Source organism: Pelmatolapia mariae, linkage group LG12 (genome assembly GCF_036321145.2).
Source record: "Pelmatolapia mariae isolate MD_Pm_ZW linkage group LG12, Pm_UMD_F_2, whole genome shotgun sequence".
NCBI classification, from domain to species: domain Eukaryota; kingdom Metazoa; phylum Chordata; class Actinopteri; order Cichliformes; family Cichlidae; genus Pelmatolapia; species Pelmatolapia mariae.
Window position 1 is genome coordinate 30,759,733 of NC_086237.1, and position 18,359 is coordinate 30,778,091.

The following is an 18,359-nucleotide window of genomic DNA, read 5'->3' on the forward strand; positions in this document are numbered from 1 at the left end:
TGCGCCTTATAGTGCGGAAAATACGGTAATTCCACGCCGGTGGAAACCCAGACAAAACATGCATTAAGAGGCTCTAATGCCTGGGTCTCAATCTCGTGGCCCATGTCACCCCTACTTCCGGCCCTCATAATGACATGAAGAAATATTTTTAAAAATTATTATTCAAAAAATAATTTGATATGAAGGCAATAGACAGAGTGTTATAGGTGTAGCGCTAAAGGATGTAGCATCATGGGCAGTGTAGTCCGTGCTGCATGGAGAATGGACTGCCATACCCGTTATGTGTCTGTGAGCGAGGGAGGGAGAAAAAGGACAGTGGAAAAGTACGAGTTGTCACCGATCAGAAACGGGAGCTGGAAGCATGTAAATATAATAATAACCACTGCAGCCAAAAAGAGTGCCTGACGAGGCCAGTTGTAAGTAAGCTATTAAGACTCGACTGTACACTGTGTTCGTGTTTTCCTCCAAAACAGTAAGTTCTGTTGGAGCAGCACCTTTCAACGCCTCTCTCCGTCTCTTACTAGCAAAGTTGACCCAGACAACAAAGTAAAGCTATTTTTTGGCTACGAGCCCAACACGGAACCCGACGTACTAGCCAGAGGTCCCTTTACTATGGTTCAGTGCTGCGGACCTGTTTTATATACGCGTGGAATAGTTTTCTATACGAGATCGCTGCTAAAAGTGCAGCCTTATCTAATGTCCACCTACTGTTACTTATTTTATATTAAGATTTAAAAATCTAGTTGGTATTGGTATGGCGAGTAACCTTCAGTAATAGTAATAAACCACACAGCAATAGTACAGGGTGCGCCATTTATATGGATACACCGTAATAAAATGGGAATGGTTGGTGATATTAAAGTCCTGTTTGTGGCACATTAGTATATGTGGGGGGGCAAACTCCTCAAGATGGGTGGTGACCATGGTGGCCATTTAGAAGTCGGCCATCTTGGATAGAACTTTTGTTTTTTCAATAGGAAGAGGGCCATGTGACACATCAAACTTATTGGTAATGTTACAAGAAAAACAATGGTGTGCTTGGTTTCAACTGGCACAGTTTAATGTGGAGGCGGAGTCTTTTTACACACTGTGAAGAGCAAAGAGGCAGAGCCGAGAGGCTAAGCTCAGAGTGGAAAAAAATGTGCTTCTAGCTTTCAAAACAGCAGCGCTGTTCCTGTAATCACCATTAAAACCTTTACTAGAAAAAAGATAGCGGGAGTCTTTCAACAAACTCCAACATGAAGAAAAGCAAACTTTGTAGTTGCTCCATCCACTGATGTTTGTTTTGTACACAGAAACATCTGCAGTAAGCCTCCAGAAGATGTATTAGAAGATGAAGATGAACTGTTAACTTAGTCTGATACCAGCCTGGTTAAATCATACAGCTTGCTGAAGGCTGATGACAGCTGTCCTATTTTACATACATGCTGTAAACAGGGGTGTGTCTAAAGGGGGCCATTGGGTGTAATAGACTAAATTTATTTCAAGGCTTTCCTACCATTTTTCAGATTAAAAGTGAAATAATTTAAAATATTGTATAAACTAAATTGCATTAATATTTATTAATAAACGCTTTTTTCACAAGCCAATAAAAATGTACATGGGCCAGTAAGGCCCTGGCCTGAGGTTAGGTTGGACACTGAATTATTGTTAATAATAATTAATTGTTTAATCGATGGATTAATACAATGATCAATAGCTGCAGCCCTAGTAGGCAGGTGCTGCTAATCAAAGGCACTCTATTAATTGGTCACCAGTGAGCACCTTTTTATAAAAGCTGGAGTTTTGGGAAGTTGTTGATGTGGAGTATTCAGGTGTGTGTTAACACACTGCAGTAGAAAGTAGAGTAGACATCCCAGCAAGTTCACCCCAAGGTCAGATACTGCAGAGATACTCAGAGAAACTGCCAAAAAAAAATAAAAAAATCTAAGAGGTACATCTTAAACTCTACAGGCCTCAGTTGGCATATTAAGTGTTGGAAGGGTTGCCTCTTCCCTCTAAAAAATAACATGGCAGCACAGTTTTGGTTTGCAAAGTTGCATCTGAATAAACCACAAGACTTGTGGAACAAGGTTTTCTGGATAGGTGAAATCAAAGTGGAGTTGTTTGGCCATAATGCACAGCATCACATTTAGTGAAAACCAAACAGCATAACAGCACAATCACCTCATACAAACTTTCAAGTACAAGTTTGTCAAGCTTGATCCAAACTGGGTCACGCAACAGGACAGTGATCCCAAAGTCAGGGGAAAAAAATGCAAGTGCCAGCAAACTTCAGTGAGCTGAAGCAACATTGCAAAGAAGAGTGGGCCAAAATTCCTGATAGAGTTACTAAAGGTGAATAGACAAGCCACTGAATCATGGGGTGTTCTTAATTTTACAGGACTGCATCTAATTTGATCTTATAAAATATGCTTTCATTTTTGATGAAGAGGCTAATTCACTAAGATTAATTTCAATTACTTTTACCACATGCAAGACAACACCAGGGTATAAGTAATATGGATGTATTGCCTGGGTTTCTCCTGCATAGAGATAACTTTTGCTAAATTAAGATTAAGGAAATTTGAAGCCTCTTAGATGTGTTTAATGTTTATATCAGTGTCACTTATCATCTCTCTGTTCATGTTAAGTATTTGTGCTTCTGGATTCCTACAAATGTGCTATGCCTTTAATAGCAGCTGTGACTCATAAATTAAACCACTGTAGAGCATAATATATTGTGCTGAACTTTTGAGTTGCCTAAATATACGGCCATGTATCCAGCGTCATTGCTGCCAGACAAGAAGCAACAAAATCTAATGTTGCCTTGTAAACAACCACTTCCCATAAATTTAATTTATGCGTAGTAGAGCACATTACCGCTGTCTTCAGGCAGCAGATTGCTTATACAGATGCTCATAAAAGAGCATCTAAATAGTTGATAATTCTCAAATATGTCACAGCATGACAATTAAAACAATTTCTGGAACTCTGACATCACCAGCCGGTGAATATCTGGAGTGAAACACCGCTGTCAAAGGAAAGCACACTGTATGAGAAGTCTAAGAGAGAGAGAGTGAGACAGATAGATGGTTTTTGTGCATATAAGAAAGAAAGAAGGAGAGAGCAAGAGTGAGACCCAATACCTTGTACATGATCTGTAAAAAGTGAGTCAGTATAGCTTGGGGGCACACTAACTTGGTTCCCTGTGGTAACTTTGTATGTCATCATTTTATATAAATTGTGAGCCCGGTCAATCTCTATTAGAGCACAGAATGAACTGAATACATGTGAGGTACACACTACCAACTACTCCATTGGTAATCGGATCTATAGGAGCATTAGGAGACAGAAAGGTGCTAAAGCTGTGGGGCTGGATGTTAGGTTTGTGTGAGTTTGCCAGCATGGCTGAATATTGAACAGTGGATGAAAGCAAGTGCTGAAGAATTAGCACCATTAGAGTCTGAACATTACCCTAATGAGCTGGAATTGCATCTGTACTTTAGGGGAAATGTGACTCATAACTAGGACCGGGTAATAAGCCGGAGCTCTTTTTATATGCTTGGGTAGAATATTGTAGTAACCATTTTAGCTTTTATATAAACTGCATCAAAATGGCATTGGTTCAGAGCAATTTACTGTATGATGATGATGATGATGATGCAGAGGCAGCCCACCATCTCAGTCTAATCATGTACTCCTCACCTCAGTGAAGAAGAGAACTCTTTGGTATGGGAATAAAACGCATATTCAACACATAATGGTACCTAAATAAGTCAATTATCTGCAGAGTCAAGCAGGTTCTGTAGTCATGAAACATTTTAACAAGCGAATGGGTGTGTATTGTTAGCACAGTTATTTGATCTTACTGGTGAAACTCACAAACAGGACTTCAGTCTTCATCCTTCATCATTTTCTATCTATCATTTTTTATTTTGTTTATTCTCATTTACAATTCTTCGTTTCCAGGCTTTTCCTAATGAATCTTGGGGGGTTTCCAGATAAATGCCTGTACATACAGCTTCTCATAGAAACAGTGAGGATAAATTCTGCACACTGCACCTCTAAGAATGTAAAAATGGGTGACAAATTGAAGGAAATTACTGAACGTTTGTCCACTAATTGAGAGGATCTGATGGTTCTGTTTTGTTTTGGGCATGGTTTGGCGCACCTTTTGTCCTGAGATCAGCAATAGGCAGACCCCAGTCCAGATCCAGACCCAGATGCTGTTTTTTACGCACCCAGACCTATTACTAGACTTTGACTGACCTTTTTAACCTTCCTTGAATTTACCATGGGGCTTTAATCTGTATAGCGTTTTCTTTTGTCTGGGATGGGATGCTACTCAGCAAATCAAATCATTTATTCAGAGCGCGTATGAAAACAAAAAACTCTGCGAGGAGATGAGATGCAGAACTCATCTCTAAGGTTAAATGTAAGGTCATCTGTCCAGTCATCCCTTTCCTCACTTTATGAGGAAAAAGGGGGGGCTAATGCCTAGATGGTTAGAGAAATACAAGATAAAGGGAAACTTACACTACACCTTTTACCCCTCACATGTAAAAGCCTAATGGGGTTTTACGTGTGAGGGTGGGCAGGCAACATGAACACCTTTTACTTTACAGCTAGTTGTGGTCTATATACAGACACCTATACAACTGTTAGGCTACTTTAGTTGAACTATAGTAAATGTGGAACCTTGTGATATTCTGGATCTTTGTTTGAAGACATTTTCTCTAATTGGACCTCCTTCAATGCAAGCTAGTACAAAGTTGTTCTCAGTGATCCCCTTTAAACATTTCGACATTACAGTTTACTACATTGCCTTCAGAGTCTGAGCTAAGTAAGGATTTCGACAGATATGGATATAGACTGCAATTTGATGACTGTGAGGTGGTTATTATAGTTGAAAGTGGTAATTGGAGGGCATTGGTCTTCATGTATGCATTCAGTGTGAGTGACACATTTGGCTAGCCTGCAGTGTGAGCATAGAAGTTTCTAAGCAATGTGTTCAGAACTGGCCAAATATCACTTGTGATTATTCATTAAAAATAACCTATATAGAATCAGTAGTCTGCTCTTCAAATACATATCGATGGTTTCATTTTTAAATCCTCCATGATGGAATACTGAGACAAAACTACACTGTGTATTTGTCCAGAAATACGTAATTATTTGTATCTTTTGGGGAAAAAAACCGTCAGTCTTGATATAGGTTCATGAAATATTCAGTGCATATACAGGTAGTTTCACATTAAAGCATTTAATACATATTCTTATCAACTGCCTGAAACCCATGAGTTTCAGCAGTCATCAGTTGGTTCTACAGAAATGATCCAGTAGCGCTGTTACAATGTGCCAGGGATTTTTCTGGCATTTTTCCCCTTAGAGAAAGGTTAACTAATGATGTTTTGAGTTATCATCACTATCTTGTGATTAACCATTTATTCAAGGAATCAAGTAGATCCTAGTAGAGAATTGTAGAGTACATTTAAGCTGTTTAAAGCTGTTCTCGACCAACACGTCACTAATCCAGCCTTTTTTTATTCCCAGCATTAATATGCATACCTTTGGTTTTGGCTGCCTGACTTTACTGTGCATAGTTCTGATACCACTATTATTATTATTAGGAAGAGTACGAGAGCTGTGTCCTTAAAAATTCATACAATAAAACAAAATTCTACACAAAAGCCAAATGATGCACAAATAATTTTAAAGGTCCTCTGTGCTCCTAGGTTGAAGCTGTGGGTGCATGAATCATGTTTAGAACTTGTAGTTTCTTTTTAACAATGTCCTTTTTACTCCTAAGCATCGTCTGCAATCATAGCTTCAACTTTGTCCTTACTCTCTTTTTCAGCCAAGTATAAATACTTGGGATACCTTTTACTTTTTACCTTTTTACTTCATAGTCTTCACTCCGCATGAATCTTGAGAGATATGCAGCTTGATAGGTGCTTGAAGGCATTAAACCACAAGGAGGTAAATCTAGCTGTAGAGACTTGGCAAAATCGATGAGCCCTTGGTTCTTAGGTATGTTCCAAGTGAGCGGAGGCATGTTCTGACCATGAACCATACAGTGTGTGAAGTGTGGGTAAACCTGTTGAACAATTTCAAGACAATTCACACAGCATTTGCTCAGCTTTCAAGGCTAATCCTACAAGCATTTTAGCTGAGAGAAAAGTTGGAGCCAGTGCTTGAGAAATTCAGTTCTCTGAGTGCAAATATGCTGAAATATTGTTTATATCATAAAACGTATTAAAAAATTGAAAAAGATATATTATTTAAGTATTACTTGGTTTCTGTGATTGGCTCCAGTTCCTAACAGCTGTTCACAGTGTTTTGGGATTTATTTTTTCTGGCAGCGCTGATGGGTTTTGGTTTGCATAATATTTTCTAGTCACAAAATTTGTCTTTTAACTTAAAAGGCTCCCATTTGATCCTTGCCTTGGTGGGATCATCACCATCCATATTAATAATGACCAGACTGTTATACATCCACTGCATTTCCTTTCTGTCTAATCTTCCAACTTTGGGCTCTTTGCTCTCATTTGCTTCTTGTTCTAGCTCTTCAGGTGACTTTCATCAGCTGCGATTGTTGGCTGATCATAATGAGGTCATTTTCATTTAGTTCGTGCACTCCCTGTCCAGGCACAACCCAAATATCCCGTTCCCCATTCCCTCTAGGCTGCAGTCAGTCTTTCTGTGCCTTTCTCCTGTTGTACTTGTTGCTTGTTGAGCAGGCAAGTTAACAAATTCAGAAATCCTTCTGCAGTTGGGTTATAATCTGATAAAGCTTGCTAGTTTAGCACAAGTATAAGTCATTGTGTTCTGGTTCCTGGTTAACAACTGACTTGAAGCAGAGTTAGAAATCAAATAATATCAAGATATATGATGGAATCTATGAAATGAAATTTAGCGACTTGTAGAGCAGGGCGATATGACCAAAAATATTTATCACGATATACATTTGAAAATTTGCGATAACGATATAACTGACGATATAATTGACACTAGACAAAATACTTTACAACTCCACAACTTTATTCGTGCAAAAAAAAAAAAAATCAACGTATTTTCACTTAAACAAGCAGCTGTTTTTTATGTGCATTAAAGTTATATAAAAATTTAAAAGTGCAAATGCAAAATCCTTGCTGACAGTTAAACCAAAAGGCATTTCCAGTGGAAATTGGCCAACATATCCTCAGTATAACCATGTATAATATCCACAAAACTTAAAAAGAGGTTATACACACACAATACGGTAATATTATGTTGAAGCACAGTACGTATCACTCCGCGAGGCTCCTGCCTACGATAGCCGTAATGCTCCGACAATCCATCAAGCGGTGCGGGTTCGTAGCTTAGCAAAGTCGTACTAAAACATTTGACAGATTTTCGAGCGCCGTGTACCACATAAAATCGTTTCGAGGTCAGTAAACACAACCAGAATTCATACATAAGGCACACGGGATTATAAGGGGCACTGTCGATTTTCAGAAAAATCAAAGGATTGATTTTAAGTGTGCCGTATTTTCCAAAAAACACGGTAATAACGACGGCCCGCTAGCATGCGCTACCAAAAATAGTGCTTTGTTGTGTATCTGACGGACGAAAGCTAAACCAGTTCCACATCACTGAAGTTGCAGCATTTTTACAAACCAATTCTGGTTCATCTGTTTCAATCACCGATCCGCTTTCGCCCTTCTCATTCTCTGTCGCCGCCATGCTTTTTCCACCATGTGCGTATGAAAACAAAGGCACTGCGCATGCGCGTTTTACCCATATTCTATCGCGATATTTCATTTTCTTATCGTTGCCCGACATTATACCGGTATTACCGTGAATGGTATGATATGGCCCAGCCCTAGCGACTTGTAGTAACAACAGGTGAAATAACCTTTTGGTGAATTCCTGAAGAGAATACCAGTGGGTGTGAAGGGCACCACTGCCTGACATATGAGGGGGGGGGGGGTAAATGCATTAAAAAGTTAGTCTTTGATGGAGACAGGAATATCCATTTGCCGTTGGACTAAACATTAGCTTTTGGACAGATGACCTTAAATTTAACCCTAGAGTACTTTGGTGTACAGTAAGGTTGGGTGATTGGACGAATATATCGACTATTGACGATAGGCTGAGGGTTTCACTGATCGTTTTTACAAGGGCATTTTATTATTTATTTATTTATTTGTTTACCCATGAGTAAGTTTGCTAATAATGTTGGTTGAAGCTAAGAGAAGCAGTCAACGGAAAAAATAACAGCGCTGTTTTAATGGCACCGTCTTCCGGCTGTGAATAAATGCACCCTCCTCAGAGTGCGCCCAAATGCAGCGATTCATTTACTCAAACTCATAAAAGAAAGAAAGACAGTAGCCTATGTTCAGAAAAAAACAAAAAACATTTTATTTAAATTAAAAAAACAAAGAAAAACACAACGGTGGGGAGGGAAACAAACATAAACTGGCTTGTCTTTTCCACTATAACCGTGTCTACAGGCCGTTCCAGTGTTTATTGGTCTTACCCACCTGACCGAACAACAAAGAAAAATTTAGCAAAAAGTAAGTTAAAAATCAAAATGTCCAGCAAACATAGAATAAAATCTCTGACGTAATGTTAAGTCTTTTGTGCGATTTGGCGCATCTCAAATAAATAAATAAATAAATGAATAATCCAAAAAGTAGCTATATTAATACTGAAACAAACAAGAAAAGAAAGTAAAATATTTCCTCCAAACAAAATGTATAAATTCTCAATGCGCCAATCAGTCCGTGCATGATTACATTGCTCAGCCCATCAAAAAGTCACCTGCGTGAATATATCGCATATCGTCATTTACTGGACTGACGACTGTCGGCTAGAAAATTTTTACATATCGCCTAACCTTAGTGTTTATGGTTGACTCAGTGACTTCAAGATGCCCAGATCCTGTGGCTGCAAAACGAGCCCAAATCATCACCCTTCTATCACTGTGCTTGACATTAGAAATGGGGTGCTTGTGCTGATATACTGTGTGGTTTTCACCAAACGTATCACTATGCATTATGTCCAGACATTTCTATTTTGTGCAGTGTGCCCAAAGGACATTGTTCCACAAATCTTGTCATTTATTCAGATGTAACTTGTAACTTGCCAAACATGTTGATGATCAGTTAATCAAGCACATTTTAATATCAGCACCTGGCTGTTTATCCTCTTAATTCCCGGAAGTAGTAAGAGTGTACTTGTGAAAACTGATTTTCACATGACTTTTATATGGTGCGGAGAACCAATTATTTGATCCTCTGCTGAATTTTAAGTTTGTTTCCTTACAAACGGATGAACAGTTTCTAATTTTATGATACTTTCATTTTAATCAAGAGAGACAAAATATCAAAAAAAAAAAGAAAAACCTTAAAAAAACAAATTGCATAAAAATTACAAATTGATTTGTATGTCACTGAAATAATCATTTGATTCCCTACAAGCTAGCCAGAATTGTGCATAGCACAGAAGGTCCCCTTTACTTCACTCAGTGACATGCAAATGACTTTTTTTCCTGGATTTTTGGTTGATGTTATGTCTTTCTCCATTTAAATGAAATTACCATAAAGACTGTCCATTTCTTTGTAAGTGAGCAAACTTACAAATTTAGCAGTGGATCAAATATTTCCCTAACTGTAGGATAACAGACCATAACTTCTAATTGCAAATGAACCTGATAAAAACAAACATACAAACTAAGAAATACACAAAGAAGAATGTAAAAAATGCACAGCATTTGTCAAAAACTTTTGAGACTACTTTAGAGTATGTCATAAAGCAGATAATGGTCGAGGTAAGAAATAATTTGTCTTTAGACTCTGAGTTTCAGAGCTTTCTAACTCAGAAGTGTTAAGAAAAATGCTTTATGATTATCACTGGGGTGTTGGATTAAGTGCTCATCCCCATGTGCCTAAACAAAAGATGATGTGTCTGTTAACAAGAGCAAGTATCACTTTCCATTAACACTTAGGTGGCTCATGAAAGCTACACTAATACACTTGACATTGATAACAATTTTTCAGGCTGAGCCCATGAATTCTGTCTCCTGCAGTGTGTAAGGCTGCTGCTTGAAAGGCATCGTCTCTTAGCAGGATGTTACTTGGTGGGGGGGCTGTGTTTGTCCATGCAGGCTGTGGCTCCTCTCACACCCACTCTGTTAATCTGAAGTTATCAGACAAAGTATTTGTTAGTTTAAATCAGGCTCTCTTATCAAAGAAATGGCCTCAAGTCATTATTGATACGGTTTTGTATTTGTACATATTTGCCATCTTTCTGATTTTTGAGTTTTTTGCATATTTTTCAAACTTGAATGTTTCAAGTTCGAAAAAGTTTTCAAAATTACTCAAAGATTACTCATTTATTTTTTTAGAAGATGATATCATTTGTTAAGGGAAAAACTCTATCCAAACGTACCTGCCCCTATGTGAGAAAGTAATTGCCCCCTTTGTTAAATCCTAAATTAACTTTGATTAACCACATTTATGGAGAAGCTGAGTTATGTTTTTTACACCCAACCCTGATTACTGCCAGAACTACCAACTACCGACCAATAACCTGCCTCAGCACCACGTGGAAGCTCCTGTCAGGCATCATAGCAGCTAAGATGAACAGGCACATGGATCAATACATGAGCGGGGCACAGAAAGGTATGGGCAAGAATACCAGAGGCGCAAAACACCAGCTACTGGTAGACCGAGCAGTCAGCCGAGACTGCAAGACCAGACTGACCAACCTGTGCACTGCCTGGATTGATTACAAGAAGGCCTATGACTCAATGCCCCACACCTGGATCCTGGAATGCCTAGAACTATATAAGATCAACAGGACCCTGAGAGCCTTCATCAGGAACTCAATGGGGATGTGGCGTACAACACTAGAGGCCAACTCCAAGCCCATAGCACAAGTCACCATCAAGTGCGGGATCTACCAAGGAGATGCTCTGTCCCCACTGCTGTTCTGCATAGGCCTGAACCCCCTCAGTGAGATCATTAACAAGACTGGCTACGGATACAGACTACGGAATGGAGCAGTTGTCAGCCGCCTCCTGTACATGGATGACATCAAGCTGTATGCCAAGAGTGAACGAGACATCGATTCACTGATCCACACCACCAGGATATACAGCAATGACATTGGAATGTCGTTCGGACTGGAGAAGTGTAGTCGGATGGTAACAAAGAGAGGGAAGGTAGTCAGAACTGAGGGGATCGAACTACCAGAAGGCAACATTGCAGACATAGAGGACAGTTACAAGTACCTGGGGATCCCGCAGGCGAATGGGAACCATGAAGAGGCCGCTAGGAAAGCTGCAACCACCAAGTACCTGCAGAGGGTCAGGCAAGTCCTGAGGAGTCAGCTGAACGGATAGAACAAGATCCGGGCCATCAACACCTACGCCCTGCCCGTGATCAGGTACCCTGCTGGGGTAATAGGCTGGCCAAAGGAGGAGATAGAAGCCACTGACATAAAGACAAGAAAGCTCGTTACCATGCATGGAGGGTTTCACCCCAAGTCCATCATCCTGAGGCTGTACGCTAAGCGGAAGGAAGGAGGCCGGGGACTGGTGAGTGTCAGCACCACAGTCCAGGATGAGACAAGGAACATCCACGAATACATCACGAAGATGGCCCCAACTGACAGCGTGCTCAGTGAATACCTCAGGCAGCAGAAACCCAAGAAAGAGGAGGAAGGGCGAGGAACCATCATGGAAGGACAGGCCCCTGCACGGTATGTACCACCGGCAGATAGCGGAGGTGGCTGATACCCAGAAATCCTACCAGTGGCTGGACAAAGCTGGACTGAAAGACAGCACGGAGGCACTAATCATGGCAGCACAGGAACAAGCACTGAGCACAAGATCCATAGAGGCTGGGGTCTATCACACCAGGCAAGACCCCAGGTGCAGGCTGTGTAAAGATGCCCCAGAGACAATCCAGCACATAACAGCAGGGTGCAAGATGCTAGCAGGAAAGGCATACATGGAACGCCATAACCAAGTGTACAGGAACATCTGTGCCGAATATAACCTGGAAGTCCCGAGGTCAAAATGGGAGATGCCCCCAAGGGTGATGGAGAATGACCGAGCTAAGATCCTGTGGGACTTCCAGATACAGACGGACAAAATGGTGGTGGCTAACCAACCTGACATAGTGGTGGTAGACAAACAGAAGAAGACGGCCGTAGTGATTGATGTAGCGGTTCCGAATGACAGCAACATCAGGAAGAAGGAACACGAGAAGCTCGAGAAATACCAAGGGCTCAGAGAAGAGCTCGAGAGGATGTGGAGGGTGAAGGTAACGGTGGTCCCCGTGGTAATCGGAGCACTAGGTGCAGTGACTCCCAAGCTAGGCGAGTGGCTCCAGCAGATCCCGGGAACAACATCGGAGATCTCTGTCCAGAAGAGCGCAGTCCTGGGAACAGCTAAGATACTGCGCAGGACCCTCAAGCTCCCAGGCCTCTGGTAGAGGACCCGAGCTTGAAGGATAAACCGCCCGCAGGGGCGTGCTGGGTGTTTTTTTTTAATACATATATGTATATACATATATACATATATGTATATACATATATGTATATACATATATACATATATGTATATACATATATATGTATATACATATATACGTATATACATATATGTATATACATATATACGTATATACATATATGTATATACATATATACGTATATACATATATGTATATACATATATACGTATATACATATATGTATATACATATATACGTATATACATATATGTATATACACATACATACATATATATGTGTGTGTGTGTGTGTGTGTGTGTGTGTGTGTATATATATATCTCAGTTGATGCTGTCATAAAGGGACTAATAGCATCATTTTTTCTTTTTTTTCTCCCTGTCCCGTTTGGATCTTTAGCCATCAGAATTGTTGTCTTGACTAATAGCATCTTTAAGAACGGCTGCTATTGATCATTCGGATCTAAGACTGGTAAAAGGTCCTTTTGTGTGGTTGTTTTCAGCTGTTTGGGGAATTTTTTATACAATGATCACAGTGTCAATGTTGGAGGCAAGCGATTATCTGCATGGTAATAAGCCCCTAAGGGTAGAAAATAAAAGGCATCGGAATCTTTTATGAGTTTAATATTCATAATTGTTTTTAAAAAATGTATTATTTATATACTACAAGTATGCGCCTTGAGACCAAAAGCGCACAAACACAAGCCAAGCTGGAGGCGAGCGTTTCTAAAGTGGTAGTAGCTCCGGACATTCAATAAATTTTTTTTTGGGAAGAGCAATAAAGACTTTTCTATATTCTCGGGACAAAATGGGATAAAACGCATTCTGTGTGTGTGTGTGTGTGTGTGTGTGTGTGTGTGTGTGTGTGTGTGTGTGTGTGTGTGTGTGTATAAAATGTTTGATCTTGTGCTATTTCTCTTCATTTTGCTGAATCACTGTATTTTATGCAGCATTTTCTTTTTTTCACCTGTCCTTCCATGCATAAAATTGGGAAATGGAAATTGATCCTTAGAAATACAAAATAACTCCTGTGAGGATACACTTAAGATATGATCATACACTAATTGCTAAGACTGTCCAGAAATGTGCAGGCTGGAGCTTTCTTTTTTTCACAGTGAGAGAAGTCTTTTTTTTTTTTTTTTTTACTAAGAGTCCTACCTGTTAAATGAATAATGGATCAGTCTCCACAGCGTAATGATGGTATTTAAAAGAAGCTAAAGAAAGCAGAGAAATTCTTTCTGTGAGAGCCCTTTAGAAAGTTTGAACTGTGTGAAAAAGAACTCGACATGATTAAGCTGGTGAATTTAAGGTTGTCCCTAGTTATAAAAAAGCCATTGTCCTAGGACATTACGACGATGTCATGTCTATTAGATCCAAGGTGAGTCTGTCAAAGGACCTTTGTAATCCTTTATCCCTCGGTCTTTCATCAGCAGTTGTTTCCTTCCTTTGTGTCCTCTTACTGTCTTTGACTTTAAAGCCAAGCTGGTGCACAATCCCTGGAGGCTTCTTATAAAAGAGTGATGTATGCCTTCAGTACAAAGGCCATTTTAGCATTTTCAAGAGAACAAGATTCTGATATAGATGGGTTTTGTTAGAGTTTTGTCAGTACTAGAGCTGGGCGATAGAACGATAACGATATGTATTGCGAAATAACGTTTTCTCTATAGAAAAATGAAACTATTGCGATAGACCTCATCTCTCTCTCTTCCTGTCTTAAAAAAAAAAAGAACAGCCAATCCAAATTAAGTAGCGCATAGCTGAACCAATCACAGCCGCAGCGTCATGTCACGTGACTTGTTACGTACAGCACAAGTACCAAGCCGCACATGTGTATTTGTCTGGGAAGCAGCCAGCCGCCGTGCCGGCCGGTTAATGGAGAAAATGAGTGTGCCCGCTAGAGAAAAATCAACCGAGAGCTTGGCTGACCAGGTTACCGAAGAGAACACAGATGACGGTTCCAATGCCAGAGAGATTGTCGAAAGGAAGGGCCAGAGAAGTTCCGTAGACTGAAAGCGCTAATTCGTCATCGAAAACAACCAGGAGAATCCCTGTGAAGCAGCAACAGTCAATTGAGTCGGCTTTCTCCAGCGTCTTACCATATGACAAAAAAGCTAAGAGACATAGCGACATAACAAATACCATAGCCTACTGTCTTGCTAAAGACATGCTACCAATAAACACGGTCGAAAATGAAGGATTCAAGCAGCTAATTAAGGTAATGGATCCTCGTTACCAACTCCCTGGACATAAACATTTCTCTCAGACAGCGCTTCCAAAGCAATATTATATAAGTTAGTCAATTTTGTCTGTTCTTCTGTAAAACAAACTAAGATTTATTTTTAGAATTAATATTTTGTTTCCAAGTGGAATTGACAATTTAGTAGTCTGTTTTGTTTGTTCTATTTTGAAACTTAAATGCTTTAGCGGCTGCCTTTTGTGTAGTTTGCAATATTTGCCTTTATTTATCTGAAACTGAAGTCTCATATTCCTTAAGTACATCTGCCCTGTTGAACTTATTATGGTAAATAAATATTTAAATCAAAACAAGCTGCTGATTATTTTACATTTTACTTGTGAGCAACAGCACATTTAAATCTTACAAATATAGTTATTTGGCTTATATCGTGATATATATCATTATCGCCTGAAATGAAAAAAACATATCGTGATATAAAAAAAAATCTTATATCGCCCAGCTCTAGTCAGTACCAGTATTGATACCTTTACTCCTACTCAGTTATTTTATTTTATCTCCTAAGGGGGAAGATGAGGTAGAGTTGCTTTATCTGTGCTGTTTTTTAGGTGTTTGAATGTTGCTGTGTGATCGGATTATGCCGAAATTACCAGGCCAAAATCCTTAAAACTTGGGAAAGTGGAGCTGGGCAAAAAAAAAGGAACCCATTTAAATTATAGTGTACTTTAAACTTTTAAAATGGGTCATTGTCCTCCCCAGTGGATACACTGTCGGAGAGCCCTTATAGGCTTTTTCAGTTTAAAGGGGTAAAAATTCAAGACTTAGTGCAACAGTGCTTAATATGCCCTTCATCCATGTTTTTCTGTGTTTTATCCTCAGTTACTTTGACACAAAGGCAGCTACTGTGATGCTTACACCTCTGATGAAGTGTCTCAAGTGTCAGCTGTGGTTTTATACATAGATATAAAAATATGGATATGTACTGATAAATGATCTGAATTATAATATTTCAAACTGTCTCATTCAGAATCGAATCCAATCGGGACCTTGTGAGTCGGAATCGAATCGATTATAGAAATCAAAATCGATACCCAGCCGTAGTGTCAACACAATGTCACAGTTTACCTTGGAGGACATGTCCGAGCTTGCATTGCCATGGCAAAAAGCAGTAGAAAGTCCGACTGAAGAAACTTAATAGTGTCTATGAGGGAAGCCAGAAAAGGTGCATCTTTCCAAAGTGTTTCCATTGAAGCGACAACATTTACAACACACAATTAATTATTTCCAAAATAAAATAAAAGTGATTCTTGTTCTAAACTGATGTCAGATCATGAATATTGTTTCCTCTGAGTTAATTACTGTGGCTTAAGTAACTAAAGAGTTTGGGGGTTATAGGAACAAAAAAAAGACTTAGTCTGTATGACAAACAAGAAAACAAGTGTATGTGCACACACTAGTATATATAGTCAGAGGCAAGTAAACCGTGGAAAATGTCATACATTTCAGTACAGAGATTTAATTAATGTTGATATAAAGAATTAACTTTAGCTGGTGCTGCAGCTTTTTGAAATGAATGTGTTTTGATTTGCTGGAAGCGTAACTTTGTAAAGATAATTACTGTAGAGTTGTTTAATTTAAACGTATTCAGTGGATTGAAATTAGTGTGTTGATCTGTGAACTGGAGTTTCTTGGAAATGACGTATTGTAGTTTCTTGTACTTTTACAGCTGATCTACAGTTACATGCAGTTGTTCACATAAGTTTGGCTGTGGCATTTCAGGTGTTTCAGGTTTCACTTTAGCATTTCAGTCTGTCCAGAGTAAGTGTATGTAAGTAAACATAAGTCAAAACAGCCAAATAGTTCTCATGAAGTGTACTAATTTAAGACGGGTCATTAATAACAATCTGTATATACTGAGAAGTCTTAAGAAATATGAAAGTGTCAGTTAATCATCCCAAAGAAAAATTTAACTGAATATCACTAAAAATGGAATTAATTTAAGCAAACATTATTGTGAGTAGTATACAAATCTTGGCCTTTGAAAGCTAGAATATTAGACGACAGAATTACCTCTATATATCTACAAAAACGCTTTAAGGGAACCATTTATGGCAAATGTATTTGAGTGCTGCATGTACAGCCTGTTACTAATATGTCTTATGATTTCCTTATACCACTGCATTATTAAAAGTTTCTAGGTGCTTAAATACAAGCCTTGATGCTGAATTAAATATAAAAGCCATTAAACAAAAGGTTTTCAGATGAGAGTGCATTTCACTGCACAAAGTGGCAACCCATGGGTAAAATGCAGGCAAAGCCATATGCTGTAAAGGAGCTAATTCAATACACCAGCAGAGCAGAAAAACAGCTGATTGTTGTTTTTTTTTTGGTTTTTTTTCCCCTGTCCCGTTTGGATCTTTAGCCATCAGAATTGTTGTCTTAAGGCCAAGAGAGATGCCAAGCGGATTTACTTTACCAAGTGGATCATCATGGCCTTGCCATATTGGTCCATTTGATTGACCTTTATTATAATTATGTATTTATTTTATTTTCGGTTGTTACAGTCGGGACAGACATGACTGGGGGATAGGACAGGGAGAAAGAATGAAAGAAAGAGAGGGAGAGAAAGAAAAATAGAGGGGAGAAGAGATGGTGAGAAAGGGGAGACGAAAGAAAGAGAAAACAAACAAAACACCTGGATCACCTGTATGGAAAAAAAAAACAGAAGAGAAAACAAACAAACAAAAAACAGCAACATAATAAATACAGCACCATCACAATAAACTAGCTAGCAGTAGTTAACAGTAGATACTAAATATTAAATGTTATTGTGCAGCACGCAAGATAGACAGCGCACAATGTGCTTTGAGGTAGCAGCCAAGAAAGGTGTAGTTTGTGTCTGTGAACACCCGTGTGTACACCTGTGTGGATAAGCATGCTTGTATTCCAAAGGTTTCTCCATGTAACGATCTGCTAGGGAGTGTGGGGAGCCATAGCCCCGTCCCCCAGGGCATGAAGCAGGTATGGAGGAGATCCAGGCCCCAGACATCCAGAGGCCCCAGAGTACAAGGACCCATGGAGGACCACCAAAGGGGGGGAACCGTGCCACCCTCCTGGGAAGAGCTGAGTAGAGCCCCAAACGAGAGGTCACCCAGCAGCCACGGAGCAGAGGCCAGAGGGGGTTGCAGTGGCATGCCCGCGGGCTCTGCCGGCAGCCAGCTGCGCCAGAGAGGACCGAGCTTCAGGCCCAGAGGCCTGAGGACACCCCACCCCCCGGAAGGGGCCCAGCCGGGCCACAGGCGCCAGGCCCCGCCAATCGGCCACCAGGAGTGAGCTGGTACATACATGAGTGCCCAGCCCCAGCCGACAAGAACCACCAGCACACCAACGTCTGAGGGCATCAGCCACCGGCAGGGAGTGTGGTGAGGGGAGATAGGCCTCCGTACTTTGGAGGGCCTGAGATGTTCCCAGAGAGGTCGAGTCTAAGACCCAACCTGACATATAGACACAGACGAACAGGCGCACGCAGACTCAAACGTGCATCCCCACCCCCATATACACAACCAAATACTCAAAAATAGACACTGCACAGACAATCACACTCCCCAAACATACTCTATATCCCAGGTCCAGGTACCCCCGCCCCCCGAGGGGCAAGCCGC